Source organism: Prionailurus viverrinus, chromosome E2 (assembly GCF_022837055.1).
Source record: "Prionailurus viverrinus isolate Anna chromosome E2, UM_Priviv_1.0, whole genome shotgun sequence".
NCBI lineage: Eukaryota > Metazoa > Chordata > Mammalia > Carnivora > Felidae > Prionailurus > Prionailurus viverrinus.
Genome location: NC_062575.1, coordinates 809,587 through 824,796, shown reverse-complemented (window position 1 = coordinate 824,796; position 15,210 = coordinate 809,587). Strand labels below are relative to the sequence as shown.

At 43.1% G+C, this 15,210-nt stretch overlaps 1 long non-coding RNA gene across 1 annotated transcript; it reads right to left on the bottom strand.

The window, feature by feature from the left end:
- Nucleotides 1-1,077: 1,077 nt before the first annotated feature.
- LOC125152459 (uncharacterized) lies at nucleotides 1,078-12,615 on the bottom strand. Its single transcript, XR_007147205.1, has 3 exons — nucleotides 12,534-12,615; nucleotides 11,087-11,182; nucleotides 1,078-1,957 (listed from the first exon to the last, which is right to left on the bottom strand). It is a non-coding gene; the product is annotated as an uncharacterized LOC125152459 (long non-coding RNA).
- Nucleotides 12,616-15,210: the final 2,595 nt, after the last annotated feature.

Below are 15,210 nucleotides of genomic sequence, written 5' to 3'. Positions count from 1 at the left end.
TCTGACTCTTTGGAACAGTCTATTCAGTCATTCAGTCATTCAGTCATTCAGTCATTCAGTCAAATATCATCAACCTATTTTGACTTCTGAGCTACAGTCCTTCCCACACTGGGTGATCATATTAATTAGTATTATTGAAGAGAGCTTTGATCTCATTAATGAAAAATTTTCCAAGGTATCAAATGCCACCCAGGTTCAGCCCTTCTCTGGGAATGACACAAAATTTAAACGTATGTGTACAATTTTGGGGGGGCACCTGGGTGGCTCAGTTGGTTAAGCATCCAACTTCAGCTCAGGTCATGATCTCGTGGTCTGTGAGTCCAAGCCCCACGTTGGGCTCTGTGCTGACAGCTCACAGCCTACAGCCTGGTTGGATTCTGTGTCTCCCTCTCTCTCTGCCCATCCCCCTCTCATGCTCTGTCTCTCTCTCAAAAATAAATAAACATTTAAAAAAATTTTTTTAAATAATAAATGTATGTGTACAATTTTTATATATTAAAATGAAATATGTAGTGTTTTTCCTCTGGCATGAGTTCTTTGGTGCCCAATAAAGTTAGAACCTTGACTGAAAGCTCTCACACACTGATGACATTTATATGGTTTCTTTCCAGTGTGTGTTCTCTTACACTGAGTGAAGGATAAATGAAAACTGAAAGTTTTTCCCACATTCATTACATTTATATGGTTTCTCACCAGTATAGATTCTCTTGTGAACTTTAGGGTGAGAGCTGTGACTGAAGGCTTTTCCACATTCATCACATTTATAGGGTTTTTCTCCAGTATGTGTTCTCTTATGCACATTAAGATTAGACCTTCCAGGGGCGCCTGGGTGGCGCTGTCGGTTAAGCGTCCGACTTCAGCCAGGTCACGATCTCGCGGTCCGTGAGTTCGAGCCCCGCGTCAGGCTCTGGGCTGATGGCTCGGAGCCTGGAGCCTGTTTCCGATTCTGTGTCTCCCTCTCTCTCTGCCCCTCCCCCGTTCATGCTCTGTCTCTCTCTGTCCCAAAAATAAATAAACGTTGAAAAAAAAATTAAAAAAAAAATAAAAAATAAAAAAAGATTAGACCTTCCACTGAAGGATTTTCCACATTCATCACATTTACAGGGTTTCTCTCCAGTATAAATTCTCTGGTGTACATTATGGTAAGAACTATGGCTAAAAGACTTTTCACATTTATTACATTCATGAGGTTTCTCACCAGTGTGAGTTCTCTGGTGCAAAATGAGGTGAAGGCTCTTCCAGAAAGACTTCCCACATTCATTACATTCATAGGCTTTCTCTCTATTGTGATTTCTCAGATGGTAAGAAAGAGATGAAAGTTTCTTAAAGGCTTTCCCACATGCATTATATTCATAGGGTTTCTCCTTAGTATGAGTTCTCATGAAGTGAGAGAAGCATGAGCTATGGGTAAAAAAATCTCCACTTTCTTTAAAGCCATAGGGTTTATTTCCTACATTAATAATCTCATGTGTAGAAAGGTATATGCTCTGGTTGGTATATTTACCATGCTCAATTTATACAGATTTCCTAAGGCTTTTCCACGTGGATTGCCTTTATAAGCTTTCTTCACTACCAAGATTTTCCTGACAATTTTTGAAAACAAAATTATGCTGGAAGCTTTGAACTGAGTCAATTTGACAGAAATATTCTTTGACAAGAAATTTCTGTGCAGAAAGAAAGTCTGAATTGAAGCTGCATTTTTCCACAACTTCAGCATTTCCCCAGTCCCCATCCTGGGTCACTACTTGCCCTTGTTCACGTTCCATTGACCCCAAGCTGCCGTCATGCATCTTCTGCTTCTCTGGCTCATCCCTAGACTCCCGACTGTCTGCTCGGGTACAAGGCCAGCAATCACCCACTGTGGATCTTGTCAGGTTCACTCTGCTGCTTGGTAACTCTTTACCAGAAAAGGCCTCTGTTGGTGGTGACTCTTGGCTTTTAGGTCTCTTTTTCTACTCTGGAAGGAAATTAAAAACAATTTGAGTGCTTGGAAGAAAACTGCTAGAGTGAGAATGTCAAGATAAAAGCAACAGGATGTGCACAGCAAGGGTAGATGCTTTAAAATACCAACTATGGGGCACCTGGGTGGCTCAGTCAGTTAAGCATCTGACTTCGGCTCAGGTAATGATCTCGCAGTTTGTGGGTTCAAGCCCCAAATTGGGCTTTGTGCTGACAGCTCAGAGCCTGGAGCCTGATACAGATTCTGTGTCTCCTCTCTCTGCCTCTCCCTCACTCTCATTCTGTCTCTCTCCCTCTCTCTCTCTCAAAAATAAACATTAAAAAAAACTTTTTTAAATAAAAATAAAACACGAACTAAACTTTGAGAAGAAAAACCATAAAAGGTATAAACAGAACAAAAAGAACCCCCAGGAAGACTGACCAATGAAAAGAGTGAGTAGCACAACCGGCAGAGGGGATGCCATTACGGGACAGGCCATGGAACAGGCAGCCATTCATAAAGACAAGATGTTTGGGACAGCCACCCTCCGTTAATGCTTGGACCTCTTGGAATTCTGATCCATCTCCCCACTTAACATCCCTTCTGCTTGTAATTGATACCAAATGAATCTTCCAAACAAAGCAGTTTCACAACACCAAGAGAATACCTCTTTTGCACAAGCTGTCCAATGCACCCAGAAGCGGGTCAGACTGCCTCAGTTATCCTCGTTCCTACTCATTCTGGGTTCTTTTCATTCTCCCTGGGCATGACCATGTCCATCATTAACACGCAGTTCCTCTCTCCTTGAAGGCCTTCCTTTGGTCTCCAAAGTCTTAGGTGTCAGCAACCCTTCCCTCCTCATCATTCGGCTCTCAACTCCCAGGTCACTTCCTCTGAGAGACCCTTCCTAACCTCCCAGCCCACATGGGCTCCTCACCTTCCAGCTCACTGTCCTGTTTTATTTGCCTCACACCACTGTTTCACACTAGTCAACATCACCTTGTTCTTTTTGTTATTTCTTGTCTGTCCCTCCTCAGACACCATACGCTAGAGGCTTTGGTCTCCACAGTGATGGGGACCTTATCTGTCCTGTTCACACTGTGACTAGTGCCCAAAATGTACACAGAGGACAAGAGGACTCCACAGGCAGGCAGATAAACAAAAAGAGTGGTCAGCACACCAGGCAGAGGGGACACACCTGGAGCACTGGGGATGCCTGTGACATGTCTGTGAGGTGGTCAGACAGGGTACTCAATCATGCTCCCCAGCAGCCTGACTCCCATCAGGTGGGTGGGCCTTATGTTTCTGACGATGGGGAAAAGGCTATAGAATTGAATGTGAGGAGGTTTTCGCTACGTCACACAGACCAAAGAGGGGTCCAGAAATGTGCAAAGGGTTTCTCCTGGAGCCCTTGACTGGACCTCAACTGCAAATGCACAGAAGGCTAACGCCTGCCACAGAACAGCTGCTGGGGGCTGAGCAGAGGCTCCAGAAGTTACCCGGTGTTGGTGGGCATTGCAGCCGTGACCCAATAAGCACCCTAGGCATTCAGGGGAGACCTGAGAAAGCTACATCTTAGAAGGGAACACCAGGCCCTAAGGATAAGGACTACATCCAAGTACTAAAGCAAAGCCAAAGTTACACTCCGTCGATAAATCCTTAAACCAAACCTCATCAGGATTAGCATGATTTGAAGTAATTTAACTGCCCACCAGAACAAAACCAATACTCTTGCTAGAAGGCAACAATCCATAGTCTCTCCAATGCACTGTCTGCAGCACCTAGGACACAAAAATTGACTATACATGTAAAGAATCAGGAAAATGTGACTCATAATCAAGAAAAAAGTCAATAGAGGGGCACCTGGGTGGCTCAGTTGGTTAAGCATTCCACTTCAGCTCAGGTCATGATCTCCTGGTTTGTGAGTTCAAGCCCTGCGTTGACAGCTCAGAGCATGGAACCTGCTTTGGATTCTGTGTCTCCCTCTCTCTCTCTGCCCGTCCCCTACTCATGCTCTGTCTCTGTCTCAAAAATAAATAAACATTAAAAAAAGTTTTAAAAGAAAAGAAAAAAGTCCATAGAAAAGTCAATAGAAGCAGACATACCAAACATTAGAAGTAGTAGGAAAAGATTTAAAAATAATGGTTTTAGTTCTTTCTCTTCAACTCAGCAGCTGAGCAGCAGATGCACAGATGCAAATCTCTGTGGAGACCCTGAAAATCAAGACCATCACCCTTGAGGTCAAGCCCAGTGACACCGTTGAGAATGTTGAAGCCAAGACAATGAAGGCATCCCACCCGAGCAGCAGCGTCTGTACTCAGAGGCAAACAGCTGAAGGATGGCTGCACTCTCTCAGATACAATATCCAAGAAGAGTCCTGCACTTGGTGCTTGGCCTGGAGATGGCATTACCCAGCCCTCCCTCTACCAGCTCTCCCGGAAATACAAGCACAGCGAGCGTTGTGCTCCCGCCAGACGTGCAACCACAACCACCACCCGCACCCCCAGAAGGTCAATAAAGCCCCTCCACCTGCTCTTCCTTTGCCTGCAATGTGGCTTCCTGCCTGAGCCCCATGGCCCTGGGGCCTCAATAAAGTTTCCCTCACACTGACTGGGGAAAACAACAACAACAATCTATTATAAACATAACACAGAATTTCATGGAAAACCTGAAAAAAGAACCAAATGAAAATTCTATTCTGGAACTAAATAAAAATATAGCATCTGAAATAAACCATTAATGGACTTAACAAACTGGACACAGGAAAAGAAAGAATCTGTGAATTGAAAGGCAGGTTATTGGAAATTTTATGATGATACAAAGGGAGAAAAAAGAATTTAAAAATAGAACACCTGGGGCGCCTGGGTGGCTCAGTTGGATGAGCATCTGACTCGATTTCGACTCAGGTCATGCACCAGGGCCACGGGATCAAGCCCTACCTTGGGCTCCACACTGACCACGGAGCCCACCTAAGACTGACTGACTCTCTCTCTCTCTTAGCATGTGGGTGGTTCAGTCAGTTAAGTGTCTGACTTTGGCCCAGGTAATGATCTCATGGTTCGTGAGTTTGAGCCCCATGTTGGGCTCTGTGCTGACTGCTCAGAGCCTGGAGCCTGCTTCAGATTTCTGTGTCTTCTCTCTCTCTACCCCTCCTCCACTTGGGTGTGCTCTCAAAAATAAACATTTTTAAAAAAGATTCTCTCTCCTTCTGCCCATCTCCCCTGCTCTCTCTCACTTGCTCTCAAACTTAATAAATAAAATAAAATAAAATAAAATAAAATAAAATAAAATAAAATAGGGGCGCCTGGGTGGCGCAGCTGGTTGAGCGTCCGACTTCAGCCAGGTCATGATCTCGCGGTCCGTGAGTTCGAGCCCCGCGTCGGGCTCTGGGATGATGTCTCAGAGCCTGGAGCCTGTTTCCAATTCTGTGTCTCCCTCTTTCTCTGTCCCTCCCCCATTCATGCTCTGTCTCTCTCTGTCCCAAAAATAAATAAACGTTGAAAAAAAAATTAAGAAAAAATAAATAAAAAAAATAAAATAAAATAAAATAAAATAAAATAAAATAAAATAAAATAAAAACAGAACACGCCTGACAGACTAATGTGTAGCTGGAGTTGCAGGAGAGATCACAGCAGAGGAAACATTTGAAGAAGTAACGGCAGAGAGTTTATCTAGACTGATCAAAGGTACCATCCTGGATGTTCACTGTTCAAGAGCAACAATCTGTAGAGAACATCTTGAGTTTAACATCTGACATCAAACTTCCCGGCACGTCATTACATACTTCAATGTTAAAAATATAGCTAGTAAAACCATGCTAAATGGCAGTCCCTGGGGGAAAGATATACATGAAAACTAAATTCCCACTTTTAAAATCTAACTTTTTATTGTACACCTATTAGTGGCTTACCAAAAAGAGTGAAAGGCAGAGACAGTCTGGTTTTAAGTGCCATACCTGGAGATGTAAGAACCAAACCATCAGTGCTCTCCGATGTCATTCATTTTTCCCTGTAAAGAGGTCTGCTCTCCAAAGACCAGTTGGTGAAATGCACCTGCCTTTCAGAGAGAACTGAAACACAAGTGGGAGGCTCATCCAGGCCAGAGTGGCAGAAGAGGACAGTCCAGGAGGAGCCAAGACTTTAACGTGATGACAGACTTTATGTGAAAGCTCCCTCCGGGTACAGCGTGTTCTTTAAACTGAATGGAAATAATCAGAGGTAGAAGACTGAATCTGTAGAAAGGAATTAAAAGCAACCCAAAAACGAATTAATTGGGAAAAAATATTGTACAAAATTACTTTAAATTCCTTTAAAAGGCTGTTGACTGTATAAAACAAGAATAACAACGATGCTCAGTGGGGTTTATATAATATGTGGAAGTAAAATATATGACAACAGAGAAAATTGTGATTATATTAATGTGAGTTGTTACACTGTACACTGAGTGGCATAATATTAATTCCAGATAGTATATGATACATTAAAGATGTGTATTTTAACCATAAGGCAAATAAGACTTAAGATTAAGATTAAAAACACATAATGCTAACAAGGAAAAAACAAGGAGACAAAATGGAATAGCAAATAATACCAAATTAAGGCCAAAGAAGCCTGAATGGGAAAACAAAGGAACAAAGACCAGATGAAGCAGAATATAAAACCCAAGCATATCAGTAATTATACACTAAATACAAATTTACTGAACAGTCTTAAAGAATAAGCTTGCTGGGGCGCCTGGGTGGCTCAGTCGGTTGAGCGTCCAACTTCAGCTCAGGTCATGATCTCACAGTTTGTGAGTTCGAGCCCCGCGTCGGGCTCTGTGCTGACAGCTCAGAGCCTGGAGCCTGTTTCAGATTCTGTGTCTCCCTCTCCCTCTGCCCCTCCCCTGCTCACGCTCTGACTCTGTCTTTCAATAATAAATAAACGTTAAAAAAAAAAAAAAAGAATAAGCTTGCTGAAGTGGGTTACAAACAAGACCAAATTAAATGCTGTTTCCAAGGAACCCACTTTAACATTTCAACAGATAACCTGAAAGTAAAGGTACAGAAAAAGCCATATAAAGCTGTATATTGACTGCAGTATAAGAAAGCTATTTGGCTACATTAAAATCAACTAGTGGATTTCAAAACAAGAAGTATTACCAGAGGAAAAAAAGGTCATTTCACAGTGATGAGACGGTATGTAGAATAGGAACCAGGAACACACAATAATCTAACATGTCATTAAACTCAGTAACACAGCTTTAAAACACATGAAAAAAAATTGATTAAGAAACATTAACATATATATTAACAAATACAGTCACAGTTGGAGATTTAACACTCTTCCCTGAGCAGTTGAAAGAACAAGCAGACACGACAGTCCATAGGAACAAAGTGTGTGCAACTTTATCAGACACCACGCCCAACAGTAGCAGAATATGCATTCACCAAAACAGACTACACGCTGTATCATAAAAACATTATCAATAAATTTAAAAGGACTGGACTCATGCAGAATATGTTCTTGAACCACAATGGAAATAATCTAGACATCAATAACAGAAATCCCCTCATACTCGGAAATTAAACAATGTACTTCACAAATCAAAGAAGAAATCAGTTTCATATGTTGTATTTTCATTACCATTCAGATCAAAACATTTGGAAAACAAAAATAACAATGAACTGAACAATAATGGAAATGAAACATGTGAAAATGTGCAGAATGCAGTTAAGATAAGGCTTAAAGGGAAATGTGTAACTATAAATGCAAACAATGGAAAGGAAGAAAGCAGTGGGGCGCCAGGGTGGCTCAGCTGGTTAGGCATCCACCTCTTGATTTTGGCTCAGGTCATGATCTCACGGTTCGTGAGTTTGAGTCTCACATCAGGCTCTGCACTGACAACACAGAGCCTGCTTGGAATTCTCTCTCTCCCTCTCAGTCCCTCCCCCACTTGTGTTCTCCCTCTCTCTCTCAAAATAAATAAATAAATTAAAAAAAAAAAAGAAGAAAGCATTAAAATTAACAACCTAAGCTTCTGACCCAAAAAGTCAGAAAAAGGGAATGCAAATTAAACCAAGACAAAGGAAGGCAATAACAGAAAGCAGAAATCAATGGATGAGAGAAAAAATTCAATCATGTCAACAGATGTAAGTGGAGTATTTGATTACACCCATTCATGATAAAAACTCAGTAAACCAGGAATAGAACTTTCTCAATTTGATAAAGGGCATCAGATCATAATTAATGGTGAAATACTGAATGCTATCCCCTAATATCAGGAGCAAGGCAGGATGGCCATTCTCATTACTTTTATTTAATATTGTACCGGATAATCTACCAGATTATCTGGTGACAGGTACCAGAAGAATGGTTGCCACACTGGGGGAGTCCTAAGTGATAAAAGACATAAGGAAATGTATGGGGAGATGGAAATATTCTATGTGTGGACTGGAGTACGGGTCACACAAATATACATTTGCAAAACTTTATTGAACTGTACTCTTAGGAATAGCACTTCTCACTGTATGTTAATTACACTGGGCTCTGCACTGACAGCACGGAGCCTGCGTGGGATTCTCTCTCTCCCCACCTCTCAATCACTCTCTCTCAAAATAAATAAACTTAATAGAAAAGAAAAAGCATAAAGTCTGAAAAGGAAGAAATAAATCTTTACTTGAAGATGACATGATTATATAAGACATCCAAGGAAACTGACAGATAAATTAACTTAGTGATTTTAGCAATTTCACACAGGATAGAATGTCAATTAAAGAATAAATTACACTAGGGCACCTGGGTAGCTCAGTTGGTTAGGCGTCTGACTCTTAATATCGCTCAGGTCATGATCTCACCGTGAGATCACGCCCTGCATCTGTGCTGTTAGCACAGAGCCTGCCTGAGATTTTCTCTCTCCCTGTCTGCCCCTCCCCCGTTCTCTCTCAAAATAAATAAATAAACATTAAAAAAGTATAAATTATCCTTGTATATACTAGCAACAGTTAGAAAATAAAATTAGATATATTTACAACAGCATGAAAAATATTAAGTTTCTAGGAATAAATTTAATAAAAGATGTGCATGACCCATATACTTAACAAGGGCAAAATATTACTGAGAGAAGTACCCAAATAAATACACCATGATCACAGAATTAGAAGGCTCAACATGTTAGACATAAATTCTTCCAAAATGATCTAGAGATGTAAGGCAAGTAGAAATGTTGTGAAATGAAAAAGCTTGACAATTTCCAACTGACAAACTGATTCTAAAATTTATATGAAAAAAGAAAAAATAATAATTAAAATAAAATTTATATGAAAGTGCCAAAGACCTGAATAGCCAAGACAATTACAAACAATAAAGTTAGAGGATGGTGGTCACCACCTCATTTCAAGATTCACTGTGAAGTACGATAATTAAGATGTATGATGCTGGCACAGAGCAGGAACAATGGATCAATGGAAGAGAAGAGAGCAGAGAAAGAGACCCATACATACACATTCAGTTGATTTTCAACAAAGGCTACAGTTCAATAACATGAAGGAAATTTTTTTCTTTAAATGGTGCTGGAACTACATAACCATAATGAGTGCCTTGTCTACTACCTCACACTTTCATAAAAATTAACTCAAGATGGATCATAGGTCTTCTATATATATATTTTTTTACATTTATTTATTTTTGATAGACAGAGAGAAACAGAGCACAAGTGGGGGAGGGGCAGAGAGAAAAGGAGACACAGAATTGGAAGCAGACTCCAGGCTCCGAGCGGTCAGCACAGAGCCCGATGCGGGGCTGGAACCCACAAACCGTGAGATCATGACCTGAGCCGAAGTCAGACACTTAACCGACTGAGCCACCCAGGCATCCCAAGATGGATCATAGGTCTTAATGTAAAAGCAAAAAGTATAAAAGTACCAGAAGAAAACAGGAAAGTATCTTTGTAATCTTGGCATAAAGCTTTCTTAGGATGTTAACAAATGCAAACCTAACAATAAGAGAAAAAAATAATAAAATCAAACCTTGCTAATCTATCACCCAACAATTCCACTCCTAGATTAACCCAAGAGAAATGAAAACATAGGTCTGCTATAAGCACTACACAAGAATGTTCACAGCAGCATTATTCATAATAGCCCTAGAGACAATCCAAATGTTCATTATCAAGAGAATGGATATCAATGGATATCAAGAGAATTACAATTCGTTCAAAAAGCAAAATACCCGTGGGGCGCCTGAGTGGCTTAGTCAGTTAAATGTCCAACTCTTGATTTTGGCTCAGGCCATGATCTCACAGTTTGTGGGTCCGAGCCCCACATCAGGCTCCATACTCAAGAGCACACAGCCTGCTTGGGATTCTCTCTCTCTCTCTGCCCCTCCCCTGCTTGCTTACTTTCCTCTCTCTCAAAATAAATAAATAAACTTAAAAAATAAAATATCCTAAATAGTAAAAAGTAAAAAAGGAATGAAATAATAATGCATATATCATGTATGAATCTCAAAAATCTGAGGATAAGCCTTACACAAAAGTAATAATGTATGATTCTCTTTATATGAAGTTCTAGAAAAGGAAAAAAGAACCTATGTTAGAAAAAAAATCTCAACAGCATTTGCCTTTCTTAAGTGGAAAGAGGTAACAAAGGAACTCTGTGAGGTAATGAAAATGTCCTCAAGCTCCATTTGGGTGAGAATTACATATAAGCACACATTTATCAAAATTCTCCAATTGTATATTTAAGATTTGTGCATTCTAAAGGTATCATTAGCAAAAAAATAAAAATAAAAAATACCCATTGTCTTCAAAGTAACAATAAGATGGAGGTTGACTTCTCAACAGAAATCATGGGGTCCGGAAGAGAACCAGACAACCGCATGGTGTCTTTAAAGTTCTGAGGGGGGAAAAAAAATCCTGACAAGCTAAAACTTCTCTGCCTAAAGTATCTTTCCAAAATGAAATAAATGAAACAAAGGCATTTTCAAGCAAACACAAAGTGAGAGAATTTTGTCACTCTGAAGGAAATGATGAATGGGGCTCTTCAAACAACAGGAAAATAATCCAGATAGAGTTATGGAAATGCCACAGGTAATGAAAACCACTAGAAAAGGAAGATATGAAGAAACATATAAATAAAAACTGACTGCAAAGATCCTTTCACCATCTCACCTAGGCAGGAATCTTGGGAGAGCCCTCTGTCCATCATCCATGGCTCTATTCTGAATTCTAGGTGGGCAACGGTATCTGGCTTTGGGGTCCAAGGTCCTGTCCAAATGAGTGATCAAGCTGTGAGGTTTTGTTTGTTTTCTTTTTAATATAAATTTTACTTGTAAGAACATTTTATTTTATTATTTTAAGCAAGTTCTATGCCTACGGTGAGGCTTGCACTCACGACCCAGAGATCAGGAGTCACGTGTTTTATGAACTGAGCCAGCCAGGTGATTCAAGCTGGGAGGTCTGATGTAGAGAAACACTCCAGTGACTCCACACTCCCAGCTATGTCAAACCCACTCTGCCAAGACCCCAAGCAAATACAAGTTGACGTGGGAACAGCCTCACCCACGGCAACCAGGTGCCTTAAAGTCCCCAGCATCACACTGTGGGACAGGGTCCTCAGGGCAGGGCCCAGCAGCCCCCACTCCTCCTGGGTGAAGTCCACCACCACATCATCCAAGGTTATCTGCTCCTGAAATGTCACCCACGTGTCTGCTGAGTCAAGATCCTTATTCTTGCAAAGTTCCCAGAAGAGCGGGGAGGGGCTACATGGGAATGTGAGGATGCCGCCAGGTGTACAGGGAGATGTCCTGAAACGGTTCTGGCTTCCGAGGGATGATACACCTGAGCCTTCCTGTGGGCATCAGGGGTCTGCATCAGCCATTTCAGAGGCGAGCCGGCATAACACTGAGATGTTTACCCCCTACTTATCCCACCAATTTATTGATCGACTAGTGATCTTCTGTAAGACCAAATGTACAGTCCCCTTTAGGATTCCCCTTCTTGTCCCCTCCCTTTTTTATACCACCAGGTATATAAAAATGATAACGTTAATACTGCTGATTATGTTAACCATTTGCCAAGGGTTCTCTCTCCGCTCTGGGCGCTGTAGCACTAATAGAAATTTTCTTAATCCCCACAAGTCTCAGGAAGCACTTCCCAGTTCCTAGGGTCTGGTTTTTGTGTGTGTGTGTGTGTGTGTGTTTTTTTAAATGAGGAGCCTGAGCTCAGAGTTTACAAGTCTTAGAATCATAGTTACATTGGCTTCATTAAAAACAAATTGAGAGATGTTCCCTCTTTTAGACAAATCATTCCAGATGATGGAAAGACGGGAACTGTTTGTTCCTTAAATGGGTGGTAGCTGAAGCTGTCTGGAACGTGGGTCTGGAATTTTCTTGCTGGGAGGTTTTGTTTGGGTCTTCAAAGGTTACAGGATTTCAGGGATACACGTGAGGACTGCAGGATTACTGAGGTTTTCCACGTTCCTCCGCCCGCAAGACGGCTGAGAAGGAAGAGCGGGGACAACGACCCAAGGCTGACAAGCGAGGGCACAGACTCCCACGCAACCCTTGGGCGCAGAGTCCAGGCCCAGCCCGGGGAGGGAGGGCGAGCGGCCACTCACCGGGGGTCGGGCTGTCAGGATCCCTGCGGCCAACGCCTCGGCCGACTCCGAGGTCCTCACGGAGTCAACCTGCAGCCCCCCCCCCCCCCCCCCCCCCCCGCTCCTCGCACCGCCCTCCGCTCTCGGGACGGACACCCAGCCCAGCCCCGAAGCGGACGAGCCGGCACCGCCCCCCCCACCCCCCCCCCCCCCCGTGGCGGGAAGGAGTCCAGGCGGACACGCCGAGACGGCCCGTCCGTAGACCTGGAGCCAGACCGGGACTGGGGCTCTGACCAGACCGCCCGGGACGGCCACACACAGCGGAGCACACCGGGTACCAGAGCCCACCGCAGCCTCACAGCCCGACGGCGGCGTAGGGCGCAAAGCGGAACTAGCAGGACAACAAAGTCCCGCGCTGAGGCCGAGGACTCCGGAGCGTCGGAACGCCGCCGCATGTGTATTCTGGGAGTTGTAGTCTTACGGCCGGAGCCCAGCTCTGTCCAGCAGTCAGTACAACCGAGAGCCCAGAGAGTCAGACTACGTTTCCCAGAAGGCGCGGCGGTGCAGTATCCACCCAATGGACGTGCACGACCGGGCCTGGGCTGCGGCTCGGGCCCTCCCTGGACTTGTAGTCCACGCTCACGGGCCAGGCCTCGGCTGCAGTGAAATGGGTTTCTCTCACTATAATTTCCAGAAGCTACCGTTGTCCAGGCTCCTGATCTCCAGAAGCGCGCAGTCGGCGGCTCCTGAGAGTCTGGGAAGCCTCGGGAAGAGTTCTAAGTTATAGGGAATTGTAGGTACTCCAGCTTCGCCCACCAGGTGGCAGTGGTGGACACCCAGGGTCTCATACTACACCTCCCAGAAGGCCCTGCGGCGGCGCGAGGTCTGGAGGCACCGCAGCAGCTCGATCTCAGCACCAGCTGTCGAGGGTGCAGGCTTCACGAACACACCTAAGTAGGCACGAAGTCAAAATCAGTGTTTCGATGTGCTTTTTGTGTGAGACAGAGACACGCATTCCAATGTTATGTCCATGTCTCGATGTTTCTGTTCATCGGGTGAAGGCAGGCATCTCTCATTCCTCCATCCAAGGTGATGTGTGGTCTCCGCTAAATCCCTCTGGTGTCATAATCGAGATTTTCACAACGTTTATATTTTCTTGACAATAGCGCAACATTAGAAAACTTTGAGTGGGTCGTTTTGTTCTCCGTTTGGAGAACTAAGATGTGGAGAAACACTCCTATACCGACAACCGGAATTGTCAAAATTCTGAGAGCGAAACCTGGGTTTAGGAAGGCAGGTGCAGACATAGCCCTGAGTCACCTTCCTTTGTACAGCTGCCCTCACCTCCCTCGGGTGCGTGTGAGGTTGAGGTGAGCATTTCTTGCACTCCAAATGTGGGCATCTCGAGGAGCTCTGAGAACCGGCCTAGTGCTTGGTGGAAGATGTTTTCCACATACTTTTCACATAGCAGCCAATTTTCCGCACAGGACTGATTCACAAACCCACGTTCTCTATTCAATTCTTGCTGGTTCTTTAAGGAATTTTCAAAACCTCTACTTTATGGAGAATTTTGGACATACAGAAAAGCAGACAACCATTATGTGGCCTCAGTGACCATCAACCCAGGGGTAGTCCCCACCCACTAACCCCAGCCACTCTGCCATTCTGTGTCATTTGAAAAGGAATCCCAGTGTTTTGGTATCCTATTTTAACTACAATATGTAATTGCAAAAACAAGGACAATTTTCTAACATAACCGTAATTCCATTATCAATTTTTTAGAAAAAAAATAATTTGGGGGGCGGCCGGGTGGCTCAGTTAAGCCTCTGACTTCGGCTCAAGTCATGATGTCATGGTTGGTGAGTCCAGCCTCACATCAGCCTCTCTGCTGTCAGCGCAGTGCCTGCTTCTGGTGCTCCGTCTCCTTGTCTCTCTCTGCCTCTCCCCCCCACCCACCGGCGCTGTCTCACTCACTCTCTCAAAAATAAACATTAAAAAAAACTTTCAAAAAAGGTTTACCTTTCTAAAAAGGTCTACTGAATATTAAGCATTACAACTTAAAATTATCTCCACTTAAAAAAAGTGTTTATTTTTGAGAGAGCGAGAGAGCACGAGTGGGAGAGGGGCAGAGAGAGAGAGGGAGACACAGAATCCAGAGCAGGCTTCATGACCAGAGCTGAAGTCAGACGTTTAAGCAACTGAGCCACACAGACACCCTTCCACTTTTTAAAATAATTTGATATATTTTTTAAAGATCAGGATATAATGAAGGGCCACATTTTGTAATGTATTCTCTTTTTTTGTTTTTGGGTAACAACTTTATTGAGCTTTCATTCACAAATGATAAAATTCACCATTTGCAGTGTAGAATTCAGTGGTTTTCAGTATATCCACATATTTGTGCAACAATCAAAATTGATGTTAGACTATATCTTCACCCCAAAAAGAAACACTGCCCTTTTTAGCCTTTTTAGCCCAGCCCTAGCAACCACTATCTGTCTCTATGAATTTCCCTATTTTGGACATTTCAAAGCTCATCCATGTTGTACTTTCAGTAGTTCATTCCTTTTATGGCCAAATAACATTCCACTGCATAGATATGGCACATTTTGTTTACCCATTCATCAGTTGAAGGAAATTCGAGTTGTCTCCACTTTTTCGTTGCTCTTAACATTTGTGCACAAGTTTTCACGTGGAC